This window comes from Eurosta solidaginis, chromosome X, assembly GCF_040869045.1.
Source record: "Eurosta solidaginis isolate ZX-2024a chromosome X, ASM4086904v1, whole genome shotgun sequence".
In the NCBI taxonomy this organism is placed as follows: Eukaryota; Metazoa; Arthropoda; class Insecta; order Diptera; family Tephritidae; genus Eurosta; species Eurosta solidaginis.
Window position 1 is genome coordinate 96,017,675 of NC_090324.1, and position 27,808 is coordinate 96,045,482.

Consider the following 27,808-nt stretch of genomic DNA (forward strand, 5'->3'; position numbering starts at 1 on the left):
ACGTAAGCATTTGGTGAAATTTGAAGTTTCTAGCTGTTAAAACGGGGCAGAAATTGCGCAAAGTTTCTTATCTGAACAATCGGTTGTATGAGATATATACTATGTATACCACCGATCTCAATGATTTTTTCAGACATCAATACATGCTATACACGTAAGCATTTGGTGAAATTTGAAGCTTCTAGCTGTTAAAATGGAGCCGAAATCGCAAAAAAAAATATATATATACTATATATATACTATATATACCATCATATATATATTATATATATCACCGATCTATATGATTTTTTGACACAACAATATATACTATATACGTAAGCAATCGGTTAAATTTGAAGCTTATAGCTGATAAAATGGGGTAGAAGTTGCGAAAAGTTTCTTATCTGAACAATCGGTTGTATGAGATATATACTATATATACAACCAATCTCTATGATTTTTTCAGACAACAATATATGCCATATACGTAAGCATTCGGTGAAATTTGAAGCTTCTAGCTGTTAAAATGGGGCTAAAATTGCGAAAATATATATATATACTATATATATATACTATATATACCACCATATATATACTATATATACCACCGATCTGTATGATTTTTTCAGACAACAATATATGCTATATACGTAAGCATTCGTTGAAATTTTAAGCCTCTAGCTCTTAAAATAGGGCAGTAATTACGAACAGTTTCTTATCTGAACAATCGGTTGTGGGGGATATATACTATATATACGACCGATCTCATCAATTTTTTCAGGCAACAATATGTGCAATATACGAAGGTATATGGTGAAGTTTGAAGCTTCAATCTGTTAAATTGAGTAAGATATTACAAAAATCATCTTTTTCTGAAAAATCGGTTGTATGGAGGATATATGCTATAGTGGTCCGATCCGGCCGGTTCCGACAAATGTCTAATCGGACACCCAAATACACCCGCTCACCAAATTTTATCAAGATATCTCACAAATTGAGGGACTAGTTTGCATACAAACAGACAGACGGACAGACGGACATGGCTAAATCAACTCAGCTCTTCAACCTGATTATTTCGGTATAATTAATGGTGGGTCTATCTATTTTCCTTTAAGGACATACAATTTTGGGTTTCGTGACGAAATTATTATACCATTTCATTTTCATGAAAGGTATAAAAATAGGTAGGTACTTTGTGTGAGGATGCAAAGTTTCAGGTTTTTTGAGGTCTGCTTGTAAAAACTATGACTACGAATCACGTATTTCAAAAATATATGACGTAAACGTAACTATTTGATGAAATTTGATGAATTTTGAAGCTTCTATCCGTAAAAAAGGGGCAAAAATGAAAGTTTATATGAAGTATATAATATATATACCACCGATCTCTTTAATTTTTCAGACAACAATATATGCTATATACGTAAGCAATTGGTGAAATTTGAAGTTTCTAGCTGTTAGAAGGGGCAGAAATTGCGCAAAGTTTCTTATCTGAACAATCGGTTGTATGAGATATATACTATATATGCCACCGATCTCAATGATTTTTTCAGACAACAATATATGCTATATACGTAAGCATTTGGTGAAATTTGAAGTTTCTAGATGTTAAAACGGGGAAGAAATTGCACAAAGTTTCTTATCTGAACAATCGGTTGTATGAGATTATATATACCACCGGTCACTATGATTTTTTAAGACAACAATATATGCTATACACGTAAAAATTTGGTGAAATTTGAACATATCTAAACGATTTTTAAAATAAATAAAAAATAAAAAATAGGTAGGTACTTTGTGTGAGGATGCAAAGCTTCACGTTTTTTGTGGTCTGCATGTAAAAACTACGACTACGAATCACGTATTTCAAAAATATATGAAGTAAACGTAACTATTTTATGAAACTTGAAGAATTTTGAAGGTTCTATCCGTAAAAAAGGGGCAAAAATGACAGTTTGTATGAAGTATATAATATATATACCACCGATCTCAATGATTTTTTCAGACAACAATATATACTATACGCGTAAGCATTTGGTGAAATTTGAAGCTTCTAGCTGTTAAAATGGGGAAGAAATTGCACAAAGTTTCCTATCTGAACAATCGGTTGTATGAGATTATATATACCACCGATCTCTATGATTTTTTCAGACAACAATAAATGCTATATACGTAAGCATTTGGTGAAATTTGAAGCTTGTAGCTGTTAAAACGGGGCAGAAATTGCGCAAAGTTTCTTATCTGAAAAATCGGTTGTATGAGATCTATACTATGTATACACCCGATCTCAATGATTTTTTCAGAGATCAATATATGCTATACACGTAAGCATTTGGTGAAATTTAAAGCTTCTAGCTGTTAAAATGTGGCCGAAATCGCAAAAAAAAAATATATATATACTATATATATACTATATATACCATCACATATATATTATATATATCACCGATCTCTATGATTTTTTGACACAACAATATATACTATATACGTAAGCAATCGGTGACATTTGAAGCTTATAGCTGCTAAAATGGGGTAGAAATTGCGAAAAGTTTCTTATCTGAACAATCGCTTGTATGAGATATATACTATATATACAACCGACCTCTATGATTTTTTCAGACAACAATATATGCCATATACGTAAGCGTTCGGTGAAATTTGAAGCTTCTAGCTGTTAAAATGGGGTTAAAATTGCGAAAATATATATATATACTATATATATATACTATATATACCACCGATCTGTATTATTTTTTCAGACGACAATATATGCTATATACGTAAGCTTACTTACTTACTTAATTGGCGCTTAACCGTCTAAACGGTTATGGCCGTCCAACAAGGCGCGCCAGTCGCTCCTTCGCTCCGCCAACCGGCGCCAATTGGTCACACCAAGGGAGTTTAAATCGTTTTCCACCTGGTCCTTCCAACGGAGTGGGGGCCGCCCTCTACCTCTGCTTCCATAGGCGGGTTCCGATAGAAACACTTTCCTGGCCGGAGCATCATCTTTCATTCGCATAACATGGCCTAGCCAGCGCAGCCGCTGCGTTTTAATTCGCTGGACTATGTTGATGTCTGCGTATAGCTCGTACAGCTCATCATTAAATCTTCTTCGGTACTCGCTATCGCCAACGCGTAGAGGTCCATAAATCTTTCGAAGAACTTTTCTCTCGAACACTCCCAAAGCCGCTTCATCTGCTGTTGTCATGGTCCATGCTTCTGCCCCATATAGCAGGACGGGTACGATAAGTGACTTGTAGAGTATGATTTTCGTTCGCCGAGAGAGGACTTTACTTTTCAATTGCCTACCTAGTCCAAAGTAGCATTTATTGGCAAGATTGATTCTTCGCTGGATTTCAGTGCTGATGTTGTTGCTAATGTTGATGCTGGTTCCCAAATAAACGAAGTCTTTTACTATTTCGAAATTATGGCTGCCAACAGTAGCGTGGTTGCCAAGGCGCATATGCGCTGACTCTTTGCTCGATGACAGCAGGTACTTCGTTTTGTCCTCATTCACCATCAAACCCATCTTTACCGCTTCTTTTTCCAGCTTGGAGTAAGCAGAACTAACAGCGCGGGTGTTTAGGCCGATGATATCAATGTCATCAGCATATGCCAGTAATTGCACGCTTTTATAGTATATTGTTCCATTCGTTGAAATTTGAAGTCTCTAGCTCTTAAAATAGGGCAGTAATTACGAAAAGTTTCTTATCTGAACAATCGGTTGTGGGGGATATATACTATATATACGACCGATCTCATCAATTTTTTCAGGCAACAATATGTGCAATATACGAAAGTATATGGTGAAGTTTGAAGCTTCAATCTGTTAAATTGAGTAAGATATTACAAAAATCCTCTTTTTTCTGAAAAATCGGTTGTATGGAGGATATATGCTATAGTGGTCCGATTCGGCCGGTTCCGACAAATGTCTAATCGGACACCCAAATACACCTGCTCTCCAAATTTTATCAAGATATCTTAATAATTGAGGGACTAGTTTGCATACAAACAGACAGACGGACAGACAGACAGACGGACATGGCTAAATCAACTCAGCTCTTCATTCTGATTATTTCGGTATACTTAATGGTGGGTCAATCTATTTTCCTTTAAGGACTTACAATTTTGGGCAAAAATGAAAGTTTATATGAAGTATATAATATATATACCACCGATCTCTATGATTTTTTCAGACAACAATATATGCTATATACGTAAGCATTTGGTGAAATTTGAAGTTTCTAGCTGTTAAAACGGGGCAGAAATTGCGCAAAGTTTCTTATCTGAACAAGCGGTTGTATGAGATATATACTATATATACCACCGATCTCAATGATTTTTTCAGACAACAATATATGCTATATACGTAAACATTTGGTGAAATTTGAAGTTTCTAGCTGTTAAAACGGGCAGAAATTGCGCAAAGTTTCTTATCTGAAAAATCGGTTGTATGAGATATATACTATGTATACCACCGATCTCAATGATTTTTTCAGACATCAATATACGCTATACACCTAAGCATTTGGTGAAATTTGAAGCTTCTAGCTGTTAAAATGGAGCCGAAATCGCAAACAAAATATATATACTATATATATACTATATACCATCATATATATATTATATATATCACCGATCTATATGATTTTTTGACACAACAATATATACTATATACGTAAGCAATCGGTTAAATTTGAAGCTTATAGCTGTTAAAATGGGGTAGAAGTTGTGTACAAATGCGTGGTGGCAACGGCGCGCACCCACGTATTTGTTAAAGATTAGGTTAAGGCGAAAAAAAAGGAAGAAAATAAAAACACCAAAAAGGGTTTCGTATTAATACAAGGGAATTCACAGTGTTTTTTATTCAATATGTATAAATACAACAAGTGTTAAGGAAATTTATTAACAGATGTTGTGAAAATGAAAATGTTAAAGATATTTTCGGAAATTATTTTATGAATTTGACAACTTACGTGAACGGGCGATTACGTCTTCCTTTGCTGGCTGCTGGATCAAAAGGACGAGCCTCTTTGCGACATGAGCCGATGAACCCGAGATACAGCTCCTTCGTTGGGTTTCCCGGCAACAAAGTTGCTATACCGCGGGCTCACAGCGGTAAAAATCTAAGATACATGCGTACTACCACTCACACATGCCTGTGTGTATTAGTAATCACAAGCATATGTGGGTGGTAGTAAACGAAGAAAATTATGTTACGAGGGAGGGGAGATATATTTAGGCCTGTGGCCTAAACATACGGGCCCCCTTGCCGTAAGCAACAAAGAAAACATTAAAAAAAGGGGATGCCACGTGATCGCACGTCCAGTAAGGCGCTAATGAAAGAAGGCAGTGCAGATGCGGACTGCAAGCACTGCACGCCAGATGGTTGACCTCACGTTTCGCTCTCCTGTGGAAAAAGAAAAGAAGTTATTAGATATACGTACGTGGTTTTAAATTCCGTGCATATTTACTTAAATATATATAAGATGGCGCATGTGTGAGGCGTGAAAGTCGGATATTTATTTTTGGCAGGCTCCCGAGACCACCAACCCGAACACGGTCGGTTGGGTTAGGAGACCGCCAACTGTCGATGCCGGTGTACCGCTCACCATCATTTCGGCGTAAATGTCAGCGCCGAGTGTGAGCGGTAGAATTGCGGATCAGCCAGCCGCATGAACTCAAAGGGCGCGGCAATCTTGGGGTCCACATTGGACGGTGGACTCAAACGGAAATGGCTGTCGGCGACGGCTGCTTGGGTTGTTATGCGTGTCGACGCTCCGAATTTGCCGCGCAGTATGAGGGTGCATTGTCCATGCCCTTGGCGCTCCAATTGTAAGTCGCGTACCAGCTCCGCATCGACGATCGTGCTGGTGGCTCAGGGATCAATAATGGCCCGAACCAGGTGTAAATGCCCACGCGATTCGATTCGTACGATGGCCGTCGGCGCAATTGGCACGAAAGGCCGCATGATGGGCGATGGTGTAGCCTGGAGCAGACGCCCTGTCCGGAAGCCTTCCGGCGTGTCTCGCGTTAGCTTCATTGTACTTTGGGCTTCAAGAGAGTATGACGTCGATTTCTTTCGCCGTTGCTGCCTTGCGAGTTTGGACGATTTATCTGAGTTTCGATGGGGTCCGACCTCACGGTGCCGCCAATTATTTTGTTGGTTTCGAGGTTTGTTTGCTTTCGCCGCGATTTTTTCATGCTGTAACAGCGGCCGGAAACTGCGCATCCCATGATTTACCGTTGACGGTCTTGTCTCCGTTTTTGCTCGCTCTTCCTCCATTGTCTTCTTCTTCCACCTGCTGAGCCCAGGATTTTGTCGGCCCCATTAGGTGGATTGACAACGTGTCATCGGACGGGTTGTCGTCGCCAATGGTTGTTGCATCATCGGGTTCAGAAAGACGCTCATCTAGATGGAGCGTGGTGTGGTGCTTTTGCTGGCACCGTTTGCAGCGATATTTGCTATTGCACTTGTCCACGCGATGAAAGGGCGACAGACAATTCGGACAGTATTTGTGCAGCAGCACGGCCCGCAACCTCTCCTCCGGGGATTTTTTCCTGTATTCGGCACAGAGCCGGAGACTATGGTCCCTGCCGCAGAGCTGGCACACGACGTCGAAACGCTTTGCGCCTCCCTCTGCCTTGGCCAATAAGCTTTGGTAACGGGTCATGATATGAAAGAATATTGGTATCATTGATCATGCCCAAATTGAGGTTGGCGGAATGTTGTTTGGGTGGCGTGAGCCAAAAAAAAAATATTATCTCTCATATATTTTCGCAAGAGAACAAAAACATTTTATTGAAATAAAAATTAAAGGCCATAAGTAAATACTTAAGCGCAAAAAAAAAAAAATAAAAAACGGATTTAGCACGCTTTTACGGTCATAGGTTATATTCCTAGTCACATTTGCATGGGCGTGATTAGGTTTTGTGACCAAATTTTTTGTAGGGATTTTATAATTTATTTCATGTCGGTAGATGTCGCCGAAGTAGTCCTAAAGATTTATTTTTTGGTTTGTGGTGAACTGTGTTTTCACAACAAGTGGCCTGCCACCACACGGAACGGTTCCAAACCTGGCTGAAAAGGTATTACAGAGTTGCACTTCCACCATTCAACATTATTTTTGACGTGTATTGTCGATAATGTTGAATTAAGTATTTTAAATCTCGACCAAATTAATGATTGGTCGAGATATGTAATACGCGACATGTGTGGCGTATTGTGCTCGATATGTCGTGCGGCATGTAATGCGTGACGTGTAGTGCGGCATGTAGTACGTGACGTGTAGAGCGCGAGATGATTGCTGCGCATGAGGCCTAATGTCGGTGTTGCCATGCATTGACTGTCAGAAGTAAAGTGTAGACATTTGACATTTGCTACAATTTTTTCATTTCCTGAATGAAAAATAATTCATTGATTTTAAAACACGCGGTGGTGAGTATGGCAGCTAGTGAATTGTAATATTTTCCCTAATTCATTTCTTCTTTCTACTTTCAGGTATTATTAGTGCAATCAACATTCACATCGGAATATTTGCCAAATAGCACCACTGCAACGTGGGTCAATTTTTACCATATACAACGCCTGTTGGTAGAAGTGAATGCATTTTACGTGACTGATGAAATTTGCTGTCGATTTTTTATAATTCCACTATGGCATCCGAAAGTTTTATAGATGAACTCTATAAAGTGAACGCACGATTTCCATGCAGGAGAAAAATAATAAAAACTCTAACTGATCTCGTTGGACACAGCGAAGAAATTCTGCCATCTGCCATTCATATGTATGGACATTCCGGCATAGGAAAAACGTCGTTATTGAAGTACTTTCTGAAAGAAGCAATTTGTAGGAACAACAACACGTTCAGCGTAGCATTCGTCAATTGTGTAGAAAATTATACATCAAAGATTTTGTTTGAAAATATTTTAGATCTTTTGTGCTATAACAGTGATAAAGAACATGCTGTAAAGTCTGAACATTTAAAGGATTTTGTGGAGCAACTGTGTCAACTACATACAAATCCGAATGCGCACTACATAATAGCTTTGGATAATGCTGAAAGACTGCGTGATATGGATGCAAATGTGTTGCCGTCACTATTGCGTATGCAGCAGCTGAGTGGTCTAAATCTTTGTGTTATACTAATAACACAAATACCATTTGAAAAATTTTACTGTAAAACTAGCATAGATAATCCTGTTGTTGTATATTTTCCTCAGTACACAAAATCTGAGACAATCGAAATATTAACCAACGATTTTTAAAAATGCACGAAAACTCTTGTCCTTTCATCTACGTCGCAATTGTTATGATGTAAATGAGCTTACAAACAAAGTAAAAGTAATCGGAACTATAACTAAAGAATTTTTTCACAATTACCTAAATTTGTTTTTGGATGTATTTTATAAAGCATGTCGCGATCTATCTGAATTAAAGTTTACTGCACGAAAATGCTTTATTTACTATATGGAACCTAATTTGGATGGTACAGTTAATATGTCGGATGTTTCACGACTTTGGCGATGTGTTGCAGGCCAACTACGAAGTGCACTTGCACAGGTTTATGTACGCAGTGGTCAAATAGAAAAGACACCCGCAACAGGAAGTAATGATAAGGAAATTGTTAAAATAGCACAATCATTGAAACTACCATACTATGGGAAATATTTGCTTATAGCAGCATTTCTAGCAAGCTACAATTCATCAAAAGAAGATAAACGCTTATTTGTGAAAAATCATGGAAAACGTAGAAAACGAATGCCAAGTTACAAGCTTTAGGCATTCAATAGATAAATAAATTGTGTTCTTGCATTTACAATATACCATTACCATATTTATTCATCAGCCGATTGTTATGAATCATTACTTTCTGCACGTAAAATATCTGCAAACATTACGCATATGTTACGTGGACGTTTAATGTCACAGGGTGTACCATTCGAGCAAACGCTCGATATTGAAGTTTTTCCATATTCAGTACTTTATGTATTCTATGAACAATATTTAGATATGTGGTCTGATACATTACAAAGTATGGGTATATCTGTAATGGCAATATTTATTGTGACCTTTGTATTAATGGGTTCTCGATATACATTCATCGTTGGTTGTTGTGATAACAATCACAACGATTGTTATAAATCTTGGTGGTATAATATATTGTTGGAACATGTCATTGAATGCTGTGTCGCTGGTGAATTTGGTGATGGCTGTTGGTTTGGTATACATCGTGATCCTGAACAATTGATGGCGACTTTGAGAAAATTGCGTCGTCAACAGGATGCCAAGAAATGCAGAGGTAAGTGTGCCGCGAAGAAAACGTTAAGATTTTGTTATTGTTATTATTTAATGGTTTTCTACTTCTCCTTTCTTGGCAACAGCTGAAGAGCCAACACCACAGCAAAACCGCTACTGCACATGAAGATGAAGTGGATGAGGGTGCTGAATCTGCGCCAGCATCGACGGAAGGGGTTAAAGCCGGCAGTTTAGTTTGTGAGTAGTTTGTATTTATATTTACGCAAAATTTTTAATACCGATACATTTGTGGAACGAGTATATTAATTATAAAATATATGTTTCTACAAATGGCAGACATCAGAAGCCGGTCAAAAACTCAAATCAGATTTGGCTTCTGGTTTTTTTGCTTGTCTCTTATATCGTGATTAGTAGATTGATCCTGCGACATATCCCCATTTACGTTTAGCCCAATAGTCTGTACTTAGAACTTATTCTTTTATTACGTGTGTTCGGTTTTGCTGGAACTTCATTAGTTGTACTAATGCTTATGTTTCATCTTGGGGGAGTAAACAATTTTGGGCAAATCCAATCGCTTCATTTTCACCATGACTGCCTTGCACATCTTTTGCGTATCCTGTTTGTACAATGTTATGTTTTCATATATTTTTCATGAACTTCTATCATTTGGTGTGCCCTTTATCGTGCGCGTTTGGTTCTCGGGTATTGCTTCATTCAACATAAATCGTTTACACTGCGATTCGTTTGGATACAGACTGATTTGTTAGAGCAGTAATAACACGAGTTTGTTGTGACTTGCTGATAAGGTTATCAAGGCATTTGTAAGTCTAGTGAGAATATCATTCATTAATTAGTTAAATAACATTCGTGAAACTTTAAGCACATGCCCTTTATGTTATAATTATAAATATGTGGCTTCCATGGATTGTAGCATTTACACAAAAATTTAAAAACGCTGATTGGCTGATTTTCTGGTTACTTTACTGAATCGGCCGAATAAGCAGATCTAATAAATTTCCTAATTAGATTATTAATTTTTAAGTTTCATAAGGTTCGGTTTGTTGATTGATCAGATTACTATTACTTAGTTTACAGAAGAACGAAATTTATTAAATCGAAATAAACCAAGGAAATTAAATTTGGAACAATTTAAAATTCCTTATTAGGGATTCAATAGCAATAAAGCTGTTATGGCAAACTGAATATAGTTTGTCAGTCATATTATGGAATCATATTTGAACCAAATGTGGTTACTTTTAGTGATCAACAATTTTTACCCAATATTCATTCAACTTTCTGCATCTGTCCTGATTATCTTTTTTTGAGTGAGTCATGAATATGATACTTGTTAAAAGTTAATTTTCCGTTGAAGATCTTATTTCGTATGAGATGTGAAGAATAGACATATGATAATCGTATCCGAAAATCATTCATAAATTTCGACCAAACGATTGAAATATGTTCACGAATATGATCTGAAACAGACTGTGAAAAGCAGTCAAATATTCCTCCCAAACGATTAAATACATTTTGCTTGTGCTTATATAATGAAATGGTATGAACAAGTTCCTTTGGGGTTCCTTGCGATATTAAACTATTTTCGAACAATTGCGTGGTGGCAGCGGTACACCCACGCAATCGTTGGAAAAGGTATTATGTGGCAGACAGTATATCTGAGTTAGGGTTCTGTTGGCCTCGTTCTGGGGAGCGAGAACTGGGTTATTGTGTGTTGGCCTCGTTCGGGGTGAACGAGAGCTGGGTTGTTTGGGATAAAGGAGGGTGGACTATTAAAGTTCATTTTCGTTGTCGTTGGGCGGAAGTAGTACCAGTTTCGCGATTGGTCGGGTAATTTGTCCCTTAATTGTATTGACGTCAACAACACGTACACGGTTATCGGAACCTGGATGTGTGTTGACGACTCTCCCCATTCTCCACTCGTTTGGTTGTAGGTTATCCTCTTTTATGACGACTAGGTCTCCGGGTTTTAAGTTGGATTGTGGATGTTTCCATTTATACCTTTTGTGGATCTCGGTGAGATATTCCGATTTCCATCTTTTGCAAAAGGTTTCATGAAGGGCTTTCATCTATTGCCATCGGTTTACAATGGAGGCAGGGTTTTCACTACAGTCGAGTTCAGGTGGAGCTAAAAGATGCCCACCTACGAGAAAATGGCCTGGAGTAAGCGGCTCCAGGTCGGAAGGGTCGTTGGATGAGGGACTTAGAGGTCTCGAGTTGAGGCAGGCCTCAATTCGACATAAGAGGGTTGTAAACTCTTCGAGAGTATATTTATTATCGGACGCGATCTTTTTAAAGTGGCTCTTAAAACTTTTTACCCCCGCTTCCCACAAACCTCCCATGTGAGGAGCGCTTGGCGGTATAAAATGCCATTCTATAATGTGATGGCTATATTTAGTCAACGTTCCGTCCCTTGCTTCACGCAGAAATGCTTTAAACTCGGATCGTAAAGATCGAGAAGCTCCGACAAAGTTAGTACCATTGTCGGAGTAAACGTTTTTCGGACAGCCTCGTCTGGATACGAATCTGGCGAAGGCAGCTAGGAAGGACCCGGTACTAAGATCGTTTGTCGCTTCTAGATGGATGGCTTTCGTCGAAAAGCAGACAAACAGGCAAACGTATCCTTTTGAAATTCGACATCCCCTCCCTCGGTAGGATTTTATATCGAATGGTCCCGCGAAATCTACCCCAGTGTTAGTGAAGGCCCTAGTAAAGGTGGTGCGCTCTTTCGGAAAGATCCCCATAAGTTGCGTTTGTGTCCGCTTCCTATAAATAGTGCAGACTTTACAGTTGTGGATAACCGACCTTATCATGACTTTAACGCGTGGGATCCAGTACTGAGTGCGGATATGACGTAGCATCAGCTGGTTCCCTCCATGCAGGGTGGTCTCATGAGAGGATTGGACTATAAGTCTGGATAACCTGCAAGTATAAGGAAGAATAATGGGATGACTTTCATTATGGGACATGTCTTTCGATGCCCCAGTCCGCCCCCCAGTTCGAATGATGCCTTCTTCATCTATATATGGGTTCAAGGGTAAAATCTCACTCTTCCCATTTATTAGATTTCCTGACTTCAAGTTTGCGTACTCTTCTTGATAATGTTGCCTCTGGCATATTGTTATCAATCTTCGTGTTGTTTTTTCTATTTCGTCAGGAGCGATCGAATGAGAATCCCTTTTGAAGGAGGCTTTAGTTTTTGGGTGCGTATTCTGGAAAAACCGAAGAATATAGGATATAACCTGCAAAGCCCTTGGTAAATCGGAAAACCTATCTAGAATATCAAAGTTATTTTTGACCGAAGTTGTATGAACTTTCACCCTCTTTTCTTCGATATTCGTGTTGTAATCTTCTTCTTGTGTTGGCCAATTTTCGTTGTCTTCTTGTAACCAAGAAGGTCCCTGCCACCACAAAGAATTGTCGATTAGATCCGAAGCGAGGAGGCCTCTGCTCGCCGAATCGGCAGGGTTTGACGCAGAGTCTACATGCCGCCATACTTTGTCTCCAACTTTGTCGATAATTTTCGTTATTCGATGTGCCACAAACGTTGACCACGAACATGGTGGTTTTCGGATCCATGCCAGTACTATCGTCGAATCTGTCCAAAGGGTTACTTTAATATTGGAAAGTTGCATATTTTCTATGGCCGACTCTATCATTTCTGCAAGTAGGACTGCGCCGCAGAGTTCCAGTCGTGGCAATGATATAGCTTTGACCGGGGCTACCCTCGTCTTGGCCATCAGCAAGTTGGTGAAGACTTGATCCTTCGTTTGTACCCTAAGGAAGACAGTGGCGGCATATGCTTTTTCCGAGGCATCGCTGAATCCATGTATTTCGACATTGTCCTTCAATGTGTAGTGAACCCACCCCGCTATGCGTATATCGTTGATCTTTTCGTAGTCAGTCATGAATAATTGCCACCGATGTAGAGTAGTTTCAGACACATCTTCATCCCAGCCTGTCCCTTCCAACCAAATATTTTGCATTATTATTTTGGCTACAATTACGACTGGTGCCAGCCAGCCAAGAGGGTCGAAAAGTTTTGCGATCGCAGAAAGTATTGACCTTTTTGTTACGGCATGGTTATTGTCAAAGGGTTTCGCTGTGAAGTAGAAGTAGTCGAAATGGGCGTTCCACCTGATACCGAGTGCTTTTACCATGCTGGTGTCTTCAAACTCAAGAAAGTCCTCGCTTAATAGGTGTCGCTTCGGTATACCCTGTAGAATTTTCTTGCAGCTGGACGTCCATTTTCGCAATGGGAAACTTGCCGATTGCAATGCCGATGATATTTCGTCCCTTGCCTTGATTGCAATTTCGATGTTGTGTCCACCGGCGAGTACGTCATCAACGTACATGCAATTTCGCAGGATATCTGCTGCCATTGGATGCGATGTCTCCACGTCATCAGCGTTCGAATCGCAAGATACGGTGCACAATTAACCCCAAAGGTTACCGTTTTCAATTTATAAATGTTAATTGGGTTTTTGGGGCATTTGCGAAATATGATTCGCTGATATTTTATCTGGTCTTCATTGACCCATATTTGGCGATACATTTTCTCTATGTCGCTGTTAAATACGTATTTGAACAGCCGCCAACGTAGTATAAGAATTGTCAGGTCGGATTGAAGAATCGGACCTGGATATAAGGCATCATTTAGACTTTTGCCATTAGTGGTAGGACAAGATGAATTAAATACGACTCTGACTTTTGTCGTTGTACTTCCCTCCTTTATAACAGCATGGTGAGGTAGGAAGTAACAGTCATTTGAGTCTGGCGAAATATTGCCTATTTGTGTCATGTGCCCTAAAGTTTCATATTCGGATACAACTCTATTGTATTCCGTTTGAAGGACTGGGTTTTTCCCAAGTCGTGTCTCGTTGCGATAGAATTGAGAGCACGCACTTCTTAATGAGGGGCCTAAGTTAAACTCTTTCCTAAAGGGTAAGGAGACTACGTATTTGCCATCGTTGTTCCGAACTGTTGTGGATTTGTATAGCTCCTCGCAGTAAGTGTCATCGTTATTGATGCTCCTTTTCTTTGGAATTTCCTCTATCTCCCAAAAAGCCGCCAATTGTTTATCTAAAGTGACCTCATTGAAATATGAAACTAGGGTCTTATTTGTATCAACCGCATCTGTCCGGCCTGTCAAAATCCAGCCGAACACCGTTTCCTGTGCTATTAATGTGTTTAGCACGTCCTTCCTAATACCGCCTAGCATAATTTGGGGGTATATGTCTCCGCCCAGAATTAAGTCGACTGGCTCATTAACAAAGAATCTTTTGTCAGCCAGTACTAAGTCAGGGAATGCTTGCCTAGTCATTGCGTTTATTTGGCAAGTTGGGAGATTCCCTGTTAATTGTGGTAAAACCAGCATGATCGTATTGATCTCGATTAATGGGTCTGTTAGTGACCGCAGTTGTATGTTGCACGCTTCTTTTACTTGTGGAGACATTGTATTATTGATGCCCGAAACTTGGGCATGCAGGTGTTTGGATGGCAGATTAATTCTGCGCTTTAGTTTCTCGGTAATGAATGAGCATTCAGATCCGAGTCTATTAGGGCTCTCGCCGAATAGTCAACACCATTAAAACGAATATTGACCTGAGCTGTCCCTAGTAATACCCCTTTATTTGTGTTAGCGAAACATGAGTTCACATTATTAATCGGAGCGTTTTCTCTTTCAGCATTGCGTCGTATTTGAGCTTCCCGTGAGGTAGATGCTCCGATAGTGTTAGAAGTATTTGTTGGTTTTGGCTGATTCGAAATATGAAGCAGCGTATGATGTCTTAAATGACATGTGGCACAGTTCATTTGACTGGTGCACTTTGTCACCGAATGGCCAGCAGAAAGGCAGTTTATACACCCACGGCTGCTCTTAATTTATTCAAACCGTTTATTGGGTGTTAAACGTAAGAACTTTTCACACTTTGAAATTCAATGTGCAGGACTTTTGCACATCTTACACGTAGGTTTGGCTACACTTGCACTTGCCTGATAGGACCCTAATTTTTTAGCAGATGTATCTGTTGTCGAACGAGATACTTGTGGCTTTGAGGTTTTGGAAACTGTATCCCCTCTCAGATCAGTCACGGTTTCTAAGGTTTGGAAACGATTGGATAAGAATCAATCCATATCAGCCCATTTTGAAATTTCCGTTTTGTTTTCAATTGTTTGTTCCCAGAGTGCCAGTGTGGTTTCTGGCAGTTTTGTGGAACATAGATATGTTATAATTGCATCCCAGTTTGATATGTCTATATGATGACATTGGAGCGCCGAGATGCAATTATTTATTTCACGTTGCAGTTTCTTTATAGAGCTACCGCATTCACTCTCAACTGCTTTCAAACTAAAAAGAATTTTTAATTGGGCGTTTACTAAGATACGTTTATTTTCGTATCTATCACAAAGATTGTTCCACGCTGTTTCGAAACCGTCTTTCGTTAAAGGACATCGCGCAACTATCTCTTTGGCCTCACCTTGAGTCTTTTGGTTTAAATAATATAATTTTTCTACTGCTTCGAGGTTTTTGTTACGTATATATATAGCAGTGAACATGTCTCTAAATGAAGGCCAAGAAAGGTAATCTCCTTTGAAAACGTCCGTATCACACGGTGGCAGGCGCACGCGATATTCCCTGTCTCCTGAGCTTTCTTCTTTCTTTTCGGCTTTCTCAAGTTTTTCCGAAAGTTCAGCCATCGCTGCCTGGCACTTGAGAAAGCTGAAGTATGCAATTTTGTGCTTCTTTTTGATGGCCGACAGCTCTTTTGCCTCCAGTTCTGAGGAGCTCAAGAGTTCCTCATATGTCTGCTTCGCCTTCTCCCATAGCGATTTCAACTCCTCCTTTTGGACTAAGAGGGTGTGTTTTGTATGGTCTAAAGGGGACATATCATGATAGTCATTTTCAAACTCAGTCACTGCCTCTGCTTGGCGTATATAGGTATCCATTATTAAATGAAAATTTATCGAAATATTAATTAATTAATTGCCTTTGCAGAGAGTACTGATTGAAATGAACTGGAATGAAGGAATGTGTTCGAGAGATTTCTCGGTGAAGTGGCCTCGAAGCTTGCAAGAAAGCTAGTAGTTTGAGAGAATGTCCAATTGCGTGGTGGCAACGGCGCGCACCCACGTAATTGTTAGAAGAAAGTGCTAATGCAGCTGTGTTAACGAATTGTGTAAGCCAATAAGTAATGGCTAGTGAAAAAATGGTGTTAGTGAAAAAATAAAAAAAAAAAAAAAAAAAATGTATGAACGCTCGTTATGGACCTTTTGGTAATTTAACCAAGGACTGTGAACTTTTGTATCACAAAATTAGGTCAGTAAAAACTGATTTGTGTATTGCCGCAAATGAGAATAATAATTCTTCAATATTTCAAATAATTGTGTAAGGAATAAGGCTATTGGCCACCCAAACAACAACAACAATATATGTGTATGTAACTAAGTGCACTTTGTACTATAGCACCAAACTAAATTGCAAACGTATTGCCCGTGTAAATAAGTGCAAGTGATTTGTATGTGAGAAAAAATTTTATTTAATTAAATGTGCGCCTAAATTAAATTTACAGGTTTCTGAATAAGTAACCTTAACAAATGGAATTTTTGTGCTGTGGATTAAATGAATTCTTTCAGATAAATCCTGCAAAGGTAAAAATAGAAAAGTGGCACAAAGCGGTGTTTGAGGTTATGTTAACCTTTTAGAGCAGTGTTGTGCTACCTTGAGCTGTGTCCGGAAAATCTTACCGCTGGTGGGGGATTGTTCCGGATAGTCACAAGGCGTGTTGCACAAACTTTAAATAACTGCGTTAGGCGCCTTTTCCTATTTTTGCACAAAAAAAAGATTTCTCACTTCACGAACAAAAAATCACTTGCACTGTTTAATATAAAGAGTCACTTTGTAATTTGTAATTTGAAATTTTATTAAAAGTGAAATTAAAAGAAAGCCCTACCTAGCACGGAATATTTTTAAACCACGTACCTTTTATCAAAGTGTTGATCTGGAGTAATCGAATGTGATTAAAATTTTGTTGTTGGATGTTTCCAAGGTACCACCAAAAGTGTATCAGTTGTTGTCTTCAATATAAATTCGCTGGTATCACCACGAAGGTTGTATCACCATGAATAATTGCTGATATTTGACTTTGAAATTAGTGTTTTTTCCTGTGTATTATCACTTCCTTGCTTTAATGCCTAGAAAGTTGAGTGGACTGTAATTGTGTGACTGGTTCTCTTTACCGGCGCGGTAAGGACCATGAACAAATGCGTGGTGGCAACGGCGCGCACCCACGTATTTGTTAAAGATTAGTTAGGCGAAAAAAAGGGGAAGAAAAATAAAAACACCAAAAAGGTTTCGTATTAATAAAAGGAATTCACAGTGTTTTTTTTTTTTATTCAATGTATATATGTACATACAACAAGTGTTAAGGAAGATATTAACAAATGTTGTGAGAGTTGAAAATATTAAATATAAAATATATTAGGAAATTGTTAAATATATTTTTGGAAATTGGCAACTTACGTGAACGGGCGATTACGTGTTCCTTTGCTGGCTGCTGGATCAAAAGGACGAGCCTCTTTCCGACATGAGCCGATGAACCCGAGATACAGCTCCTTCGTTGGGTTTCCCGGCAACAAAGTTGCTATACCGCGGGCTCACAGCGGTAAAAATCTAAGATACATGCGTACTACCACTCACACATGCCTGTGTGTATTAGTAATCACAAGCATATGTGGGTGGTAGTAAACGAAGAAAATTATGTTACGAGGGAGGGGAGATATATTTAGGCCTGTGGCCTAAACAAGTTGCGAAAAGTTTCTTATCTGAACAATCGGTTGTATGAGATATATACTATATATACAACCGATCTCTATGATTTTTTCAGACAACAATATATGCCATATACGTAAGCATTCGGTGAAATTTGAAGCTTCTAGCTGTTAAAATGGGGCTAAAATTGCGAAAATATATATATATACTATATATATATACTATATATACCACCATATATATACTATATATACCACCGATCTGTATGATTTTTTCAGACAACAATATATGCTATATACGTAAGCATTCGTTGAAATTTTAACCCTCTAGCTCTTAAAATAGGGCAGTAATTACGAAAAGTTTCTTATCTGAACAATCGGTTGTGGGGGATATATACTATATATACGACCGATCTCATCAATTTTTTCAGGCAACAATATGTGCAATATACGAAAGTATATGGTGAAGTTTGAATCTTCACTCTGTTAAATTGAGTAAGATATTACAAAAATCCTCTTTTTCTGAAAAATCGGTTGTATGGAGGATATATGCTATAGTGGTCCGATCCGGCCGCTTCCGACAAATGTCTAATCGGACACCCAAATACACCCGCTCACCAAATTTTATCAAAATATCTCAAAAATTGAGGGACTAGGTTGCATACAAACAGACAGACGGACAGACGGACATGGCTAAATCAACTCAGCTCTTCAACCTGATTATTTCGGTATAATTAATGGTGGGTCTATCTATTTTCCTTTAAGGACTTACAATTTTGGGTTTCGTGACGAAATTAATATACCATTTCATTTTCTTGAAAGGTATAAAAATAGGTAGGTACTTTGTGTGAGGATGCAAAGTTTCAGATTTTTTGTGGTCTGCGTGTAAAAACTATTACTACGAATCACTTATTTCAAAAATATATGACGTAAGCGTAACTATTTGATGAAATTTGATGAATTTTGAAGCTTATATCCGGTAAAAAGGGGCAAAAATGAAAGTTTATATGAAGTATATAATATATATACCACCGATCTCTATGATTTTTTCAGACAACAATATATGCTATATACGTAAGCATTTGGTGAAACTTGAAGCTTGTAGCTGTTAAAACGGGGCAGAAATTGCGCAAAGTTTCTTATCTGAAAAATCGGTTGTATGAGATATATACTATGTATACACCCGATCTCAATGATTTTTTCAGACATCAATATATGCTATACACGTAAGCATTTGGTGAAATTTGAAGCTTCTAGCTGGTAAAATGGGGCCGAAATCGCAAAAAAAAAATATATATACTATATATACCATCATATATATATTATATATATCACCGATCTCTATGATTTTTTGACACAGCAATATATACTATATACGTAAGCAATCGGTGAAATTTGAAGCTTACAGCTGCTAAAATGGGGTAGAAATTGCGAAAAGTTTCTTATCTGAAGAATCGGTTGTATGAGATATATACTATATATACAACCGATCTCTATGATTTTTTCAGACAACAATATATGCCCTATACGTAAGCGTTCGGTGAAATTTGAAGCTTCTAGCTGTTAAAATGGGGCTAAAATTGCGAAAAAAAATATATATACTATATATATATACTATATATACTACCATATATATACTATATATACCACCGATCTGTATGATTTTTTCAGACGACAATATATGCTATATACGTAAGCATTCGTTGAAATTTGAAGCGTCTAGCTCTTAAAATAGGGCAGTAACTACGAAAAGTTTCTTATCTGAACAATCGGTTGTGGGGGTATATACTATATATACGACCGATCTCATCAATTTTTTCAGGCAACAATATGTGCAATATACGAAAGTATATGGTGAAGTTTGAAGCTTCAATCTGTTAAATTGAGTAAGATATTACAAAAATCCTCTTTTTCTGAAAAATCGGTTGTATGGAGGATATATGCTATAGTGGTCCGATCCGGCCGGTTCCGACAAATGTCTAATCGAACACCCAAATACACCTGCTCTCCAAATTTTATCAAGATATCTCAAAAATTGAGGGACTAGTTTGCATACAAACAGACAGACGGACAGACAGACAGACGGACATTGCTAAATCAACTCAGCTCTTCATTCTGATTATTTCGGTATACTTAATGGTGGGTCTATCTATTTTCCTTTAAGGACTTACAATTTTGGGTTTCTTGACGAAATTAATATACCATTTCATTTTCATGAAAGGTATAAAAATAGGTAGGTACTTTGTGTGAGGATGCAAAGTTTCAGGTTTTTTGTGGTCTGCGTGTAAGAACTATAACTACGAATCACGTATTTCAAAAATATATGACGTAAACGTAACTATTTGATGAAATTTGATGAATTTTGAAGCTTCTATCCGTAAAAAAGGGGCAAAAATGAAAGTATATATGAAGTATATAATATATATACCACCGATCTCTATGATTTTTTCAGACAACAATATATGCTATATACGTAAGCATTTGGTGAAATTTGAAGTTTCTAGCTGTTAAAACGGGGCAGAAATTGCGCAAAGTTTCTTATCTGAACAAGCGGTTTTATGAGATATATACTATATATACCACCTATCTCAATGATTTTTTCAGACAACAATATATGCTATATGTTGCGCGTATATTTACAGCGAAGCTCGGAATAAATATAAAACACGTTGTTACTAGTACGAAATTTATTTTAGAACTGAACTCAACGTTGAAAATTTGAAAAACATAGTTGTTGTACATATATGCATTTTACAGGGATGCATTTCATAGGATTGCCAGGTTTCCAATACTCCTCCTCAACAATTATAGTTTTTATATAATCTCAAAAGCAAATACTATTTCAATCCAAGCAAATTTACTAGTTTAACATGCTTTACTTTACATAAATTCTTTGTCAAAATATCTGCTGGGATATTATCTGTGCTAACATAATTCAGATTGACTACATTATTTTTTACAACATCTGGTATATAATGAAATCGGATATCGATATGTTTACTCCGGTTATGGTAAACCGGATTCTTCGCCAAATTATGTGAACTTAAATTATCGCCGTACATAGTCATTGGTCATTCATTCTTGCAATATTCAATCTCGCTAAGCAATTTCTTTAAATATACTGCTTCTTTTGCCACTGCTGTTAACGCCATATACTCAGCTTCGGTACTGCTTAGTGCAACTGTTGATTGTTTCTTACTTTGCCATGAAAATACACAGCCTGCCATTGTAAATACATAGCCGGTGAATGATCTTCTGTCTTCTGTGTTGCCACCCCAATCTGCGTCTACATAACCTTCGGCTTGCTTACCTGTCTTTTTGTAAACAAGCTTCAAATCTTTGGTTGAAGAAAGATACCTTAATATATGCTTTGCTGCTGTCTCATGCTCAATGTGGGGATTTTGGTTTCGTTGTGCCAACTTGCTGACCGAATGCAAAATGTCAGGTCTTGTTGTTATCGCCAGGTACATTAATGCGCCGATAAGTGACTGATACTCAGTAGTATCTACTTTCTCGCACTCTGTTTTATCACAATGCACTTTAAACCCAGGATCTAATGGCGTAGATGCACTACGACACTTCTCCATACCATACTGACGCAGCATGTTTTGAACGTATTGAGTATGACCAACTGAAATAGCGCCTACACTTCCAATGCGTTCTATTTCCATACCCAGAAAGTGTCTTATTTTGCCTTTGTCTACAACCTCAAAATTTTTTGCAATTTGTCGCTTTATTTTTATATGTTCGTTTTCGCTGGAACAAGCCACGATAATGTCGTCTACATATACCGCAATCAAATTGTAATTATCGCCGTCTTTTTTCTTATATAAGCATGGTTCATTAACGCAAGCTTCGAACCCAATATTTTTCAATATTTCATCTAACGTGTGATTCCACTGGCGACCTGATTACTTAAGGCCGTATATCGCCTTTTTAAGCTTTAATACGCGTTTTGGGTATTTTGTGCTTACAAACCCTTCTGGTTGCTCCATAAAAATTTCCTCATCTAAATCACTATTTAGATATGCTGTTGAGACTTCAAGCTGATGCATATGCAGCTCAAGCTCTGCGGCCAACGCGAACAACATACGTACAGTAGCATGACGAACCACAGGCGAAAACGTTTCGTTATAGTTTATACCATATTGCTGACTACACCCTTTAGCAACTAACCGCAATTTGTATCGTTCTATATTTCCTGCTTGATCTCTTTTTAAATTGAATACCCACTTGCAACCAATTTTTTTCTTACCACTAGGTAAATCAACTAGCACCCATGTGTTGTTTTTTATTAAAGAGTCATACTCTTTTTTCATTGCTTCTTGCCAGCGTTCACTACTTTCGCTAGACAATGCTTCTCTTACGCTCAGCGGTATTTTAGCACGATTATCGTTTGCAAAATTAACAACATGGTACTCTTTACGCGGACGAGCAACATTACCAGTATGTCCCCTTCCTCTTCGTTCAGTCAAACATTCATTTACGCTGCCTTCGTCGCATTGCACTCCTGCTTCTTCGTTGCTAAAGTCGCTCTCTGCTTCCGATGCTGTTTCGTATTGCTCCTCCTCAATACGAACTTTGTTGTCGATTTCATTTGATGTCAATTGTTACCATTTCTGTCTCTTTCGCTTTCATTCTACCTAATACCTTTTCATCGAACATCACATCGCGTTTCTCAACTATTCTTCTTTCTTCGCAGTCATACAGTCTATGCGCTTTTGATGTTAAAGAGTAGCCTACAAAAATATACTCTTTTCCCTGCTCTCTAAATTTATTGTGTTGACTCTTGTCTAACCCAATTGCTTTTGAACCAAACACCCTTAAATGACTAACATTCGGCTTGTTGCCTGTCCACACCTCGTATGGAGTTTTGTTTACTAATTGTTTGGTTACCGATCGATTTCGCAAATATACAGCAGTAGCAACAGCTTCTGCCCACAAATTTTCATTGAGACCTGCTTCTACTAACATACTACGAGCCATCTCTACTGTTGTCCTATTAGCTCGCTCTGCGACACCGTTTTGCTGAGGCGTATAAGAAACAGTCAATTGCCTCTGGATGCCGCACTCATTTAGAAAATTATCAAATTCGCGATTCACATACTCTTTGCCATTATCAGTTCTTAGCACTTTTATTTTTCTCTCTGTTTGGCATTCTACTAAGCTCTTAAATAATTTAAATTTCTCAAACACTTCGTCTTTCGTTTTGAGCAAATACACATACATTCGCCTAGATTTGTAATCTATAAACGTCGCGAAGTAACGCGCTCCACCAAGTGACACTTTTGGCATAGGCCGACACACATCTGAGTGTACCACATCTAACAAATTCTGCGATTTATTATCGCTAACCTTCGTAAACGACTTTACACATATTTTTGCTCTCATACATACGTCACAATTTATGTCTTTAGGTAGTGTTTTTAGCTCTAAGCCATTAACAATTCTCTTGCTACACAGCTCTTGTAGACTCTGAAAATTTAGATGGCCGTATCGTTTATGCCACATCATTGCATTTTCTACTACTGCACTGAAACACTTTTGTACACAAATTTCGCTTTCAAATATATACAAGTTATTTCTCTTCTCTGCTCTTAGCACAATATTTCCTTTTTCATTTCTTATAATCGCGCATTGTTTATCAAAATTTACACGCACACCATTGCTTATGGCTTTGCCGATTGAAATGAAATTGCCTACCATTGTTGGTACAAATAATACGTCTCTTAAAACAATGTTACAATTTGCTTTAATCAAAACACTTCCTACACCTGTAGCTTCTAAGTACTTTTCTGATGCCAACATCACTTTCTCTTTGCTCTCTTTAAGAGATATAAACATACTTCTCTCACTGTATATGTGAGTAGACGCACCACTATCAAGACACCACGACGAACGTTTGATGCTTGAGACATCGGCTGCTGCCAGCGTCGCGAACGAACACTGCTCACTCTTCTCACTCTGCTTGTCTTTTTTCGGTGCTTTACATTCTGGCGCTATATGTCCACGCTTACCACAATTAAAGCATTTTCCGTTGAATTGTCTATTTTGATTTTTACCTTCCCCTTTCGAAGTCGCTAGAAACACTTGTTGGCTTGTCACACTTTTATGCTGCCCCTCTGACTGTACTTGACGATCGTACTCTTCTAGCAATTTAATTTTTAGAACTTCGAAGGTGGGGAAACTGTCATGCGTCTCCATTGCGATCACGAAGTTCTCGAAACTTCGTGGCAAACTGGACAACAAAATTATCACTAAAAGTTCTTCGTTTAATTTAATATCCAATTCTGCCAATTTCTCAGAAATGCACACAAACTCTTGAATATGCTTTGCCATTTTTATATTTTCACACATATTCAGGCTTAATAACTTTTTATACAATGTAACTTTGCGAATTGGACCGCTTGGCTTGTATACACTTTTTAATTTTTGCCAAGCATCTAAAGCATTGGTACAATTCTTCACATAGCCCAACTGCGATGGCTTCAAACACAATATAATAATAGCTAATTCCTTTTCATTTTCGCTCTTCCATTTGGCTTCTAACGTGGCATCGTCTGGCTTCACAAATTCGTCCCTCACTACACTCCAAATGTCCGAATGCACGAGGATGCACTGCATCTGTATACACCACGTATCATAGTTGGCGTCGTCCAACTTTTCTATTTGATACAGCGAACTCATTTTATTTTTTATTTTTCACACAGTTCTATTCAAGTCTCTTTTGCGACACACGCGATAACTTCCAAACGTTTTAAATATTATCCCGACAAGGCTCTGGGCCCATAACCTGTTGCGCGTATACTTACAGCGAAGCTCGGAATAAATATAAAACACGTTGTTACTAGTACGAAGTTTATTTTAGAACTGAACTCAACGTTGAAAATTTGAAAAACATAGTTGTTGTACATATATGCATTTTACAGGGATGCATTTCATAGGATTGCCAGGTTTCCAATACTATATACGTAAGCATTTGGTGAAATTTGAAGTTTCTAGCTGTTAAAACGGGGCAGAAATTGCGCAAAGTTTCTTATCTGAACCATCGGTTGTATGAGATATACACTATGTATACCACCGATCTAAATGATTTTTTCAGACATCAATATATGCTATACACGTAAGCATTTGGTGAAATTTTAAGCTTCTAGCTGTTAAAATGGAGACGAAATGGCAAAAAAAATATATATACTATATATATAATATATACCATCATATATATATTATATATATCACCGATCTATATGATTTTTTGAAACAATAATATATACTATATACGTAAGCAATCGGTTAAATTTGAAGCTTATAGCTGTTAAAATGGGGTAGAAGTTGCGAAAAGTTTCTTATCTGAGCAATCGGTTGTATGAGATATACTATATATACAACCGACCTCTATGATTTTTTCAGACAACAATATATGCCATATACGTAAGCATTCGGTAAAATTTGAAGCTTCTAGCTGTTAAAATGGGGCTGAAATTGCGAAAATATATATATATATACTATATATATATACTATATATACCACCATATATATACTATATATACCACCGCTCTGTATGATTTTTTCAGACAACAATATATGCTATATACGTAAGCATTCGTTGAAATTTTAAGCCTCTAGCTCTTAAAATAGGGCAGTAATTACGAAAAGTTTCTTATCTGAACAATCGGTTGTGGGGGATATATACTATATAATACGACCGATCTCATCAATTTTTTCAGGCAACAATATGTGCAATATACGAAAGTATATGGTGAAGTTTGAAGCTTCAATATGTTAAATTGAGTAAAATATTACAAAAATCCTCTTTTTCTGAAAAATCGGTTGTATGGAGGATATATGCTATAGTGGTCCGATCCCGCCGGTTCCTACAAATGTCTAATCGGACACCCAAATTCACCCGCTCACCAAATTTTATCAATATATCTCAAAAATTGAGGGACTAGTTTGCATACAGACAGACGGACATGGCAAAATCAACTCAGCTCTTCAACCTGATTATTTCGGTATACTTAATGGTGGGTCTATCTATTTTCCTTTAAGGACTTACAATTTGGGTTTCGTGACGAAATTAATATATCATTTCGTTTTCATGAAAGTATAAAAATAGGTAGGTACTTTGTCTGAGGATGCAAAGTTTCAGGTTTTTTGTGGTCCGCGTGTAAAAACTATGACTACGAATCACTTATTTCCAAAATATATGATCTAAACGTAACTATTTGATGAAATTTGATGAATTTTGAAGCTTGTATCCGTAAAAAAGGGGCAAAAATGACAGTTTATATGAAGTATATAATATATATACCACCGATCTCTATGATTTTTTCAGACAACAATATATGCTATATACGTAAGCATTTGGTGAAATTTGAAGTTTCTACCTGTTAAAACGGGGCAGAAATTGCCCAAAGTTTCTTATCTGAACAATCGGTTGTATGAGATATATACTATATATACCACCGATCTCAATGATTTCTTCAGACAACAATATATGCTATATACGTAAGCATTTGGTGAAATTTGAAGTTTCTAGCTGTTAAAACGGGGCAGAAATTGCGCAAAGTTTCTTATCTGAACAATCGGTTGTATGAGATATATACTATGTATACCACCGATCTCAATGATTTTTTCAGACATCAATATATGCTATACACGTAAGCATTTGGAGCCGAAATCGCAAAAAAAAATATATATATACTATATATACCATCATATATATATTATATATATCACCGATCTATATGATTTTTTGACACAACAATATATATCATATACGTAAGCAATCGGTTAAATTTGAAGCTTATAGCTGTTAAAATGAAGTAGAAATTGCGAAAAGTTTCTTATCTGAACAATCCGTTGTATGAGATATATACTATATATAACCGATCTCTATGATTTTTTCAGACAACAATACATGCCATATACGTAAGGATTCGGTGAAATTTGAAGCTTCTAGCTGTTAAAATGGGGCTAAAATTGCGAAATATATAAATATACTATATATATATATACTATACATATATACCACCACATATATACTATATATACCACCGATCTGTATGATTTTTTCAGACAACAATATATGCTATATACGTAAGCATTTGGTGAAATATGAAGTTTCTAGCTGTTAAAACGGGGCAGAAATTGCGCAAAGTTTCTTATCTGAACAATCGGTTGTATGAGATATATACTATATATACCACCGACCTCAATGATTTTTTCAGGCAACAATATGTGCAATATACGAAAGTATATGGTGAAGTTTGAAGCTTCAATATGTTAAATTGAGTAAAATATTACAAAAATCCTCTTTTTCTGAAAAATCGGTTGTATGGAGGATATATGCTATAGTGGTCCGATCCCGCCGGTTCCTACAAATGTCTAATCGGACACCCAAATACACCCGCTCACCAAATTTTATCAAGATATCTCAAAAATTGAGGGACTAGTTTGCATACAAACAGACAGACGGACAGACGGACAGACGGACATGGCTAAATCAACTCAGCTCTTCAACCTGATTATTTCGGTATACTTAATGGTGGGTCTATCTATTTTCCTTTAAGGACTTACAATTTTGGGTTTCGTGACGAAATTAATATATCATTTCGTTTTCATGAAAGTATAAAAATAGGTAGGTACTTTGTCTGAGGATGCAAAGTTTCAGGTTTTTTGTGGTCCGCGTGTAAAACTATGACTACGAATCACTTATTTCAAAAATATATGATGTAAACGTAACTATTTGATGAAATTTGATGAATTTTGAAGCTTCTATC

General features: G+C 37.5%; 1 protein-coding gene and 1 pseudogene across 1 annotated transcript in view; both read left to right on the forward strand.

Moving 5' to 3' along the window:
- Positions 1-27,808, forward strand: part of ey (eyeless) — a 2,912,801-nt gene that overhangs the window by 2,756,949 nt on the left and 128,044 nt on the right. The gene's annotated exons all lie outside the window — the stretch shown is intronic.
- LOC137234485 (origin recognition complex subunit 5-like) lies at positions 7,385-9,407 on the forward strand (annotated as a pseudogene).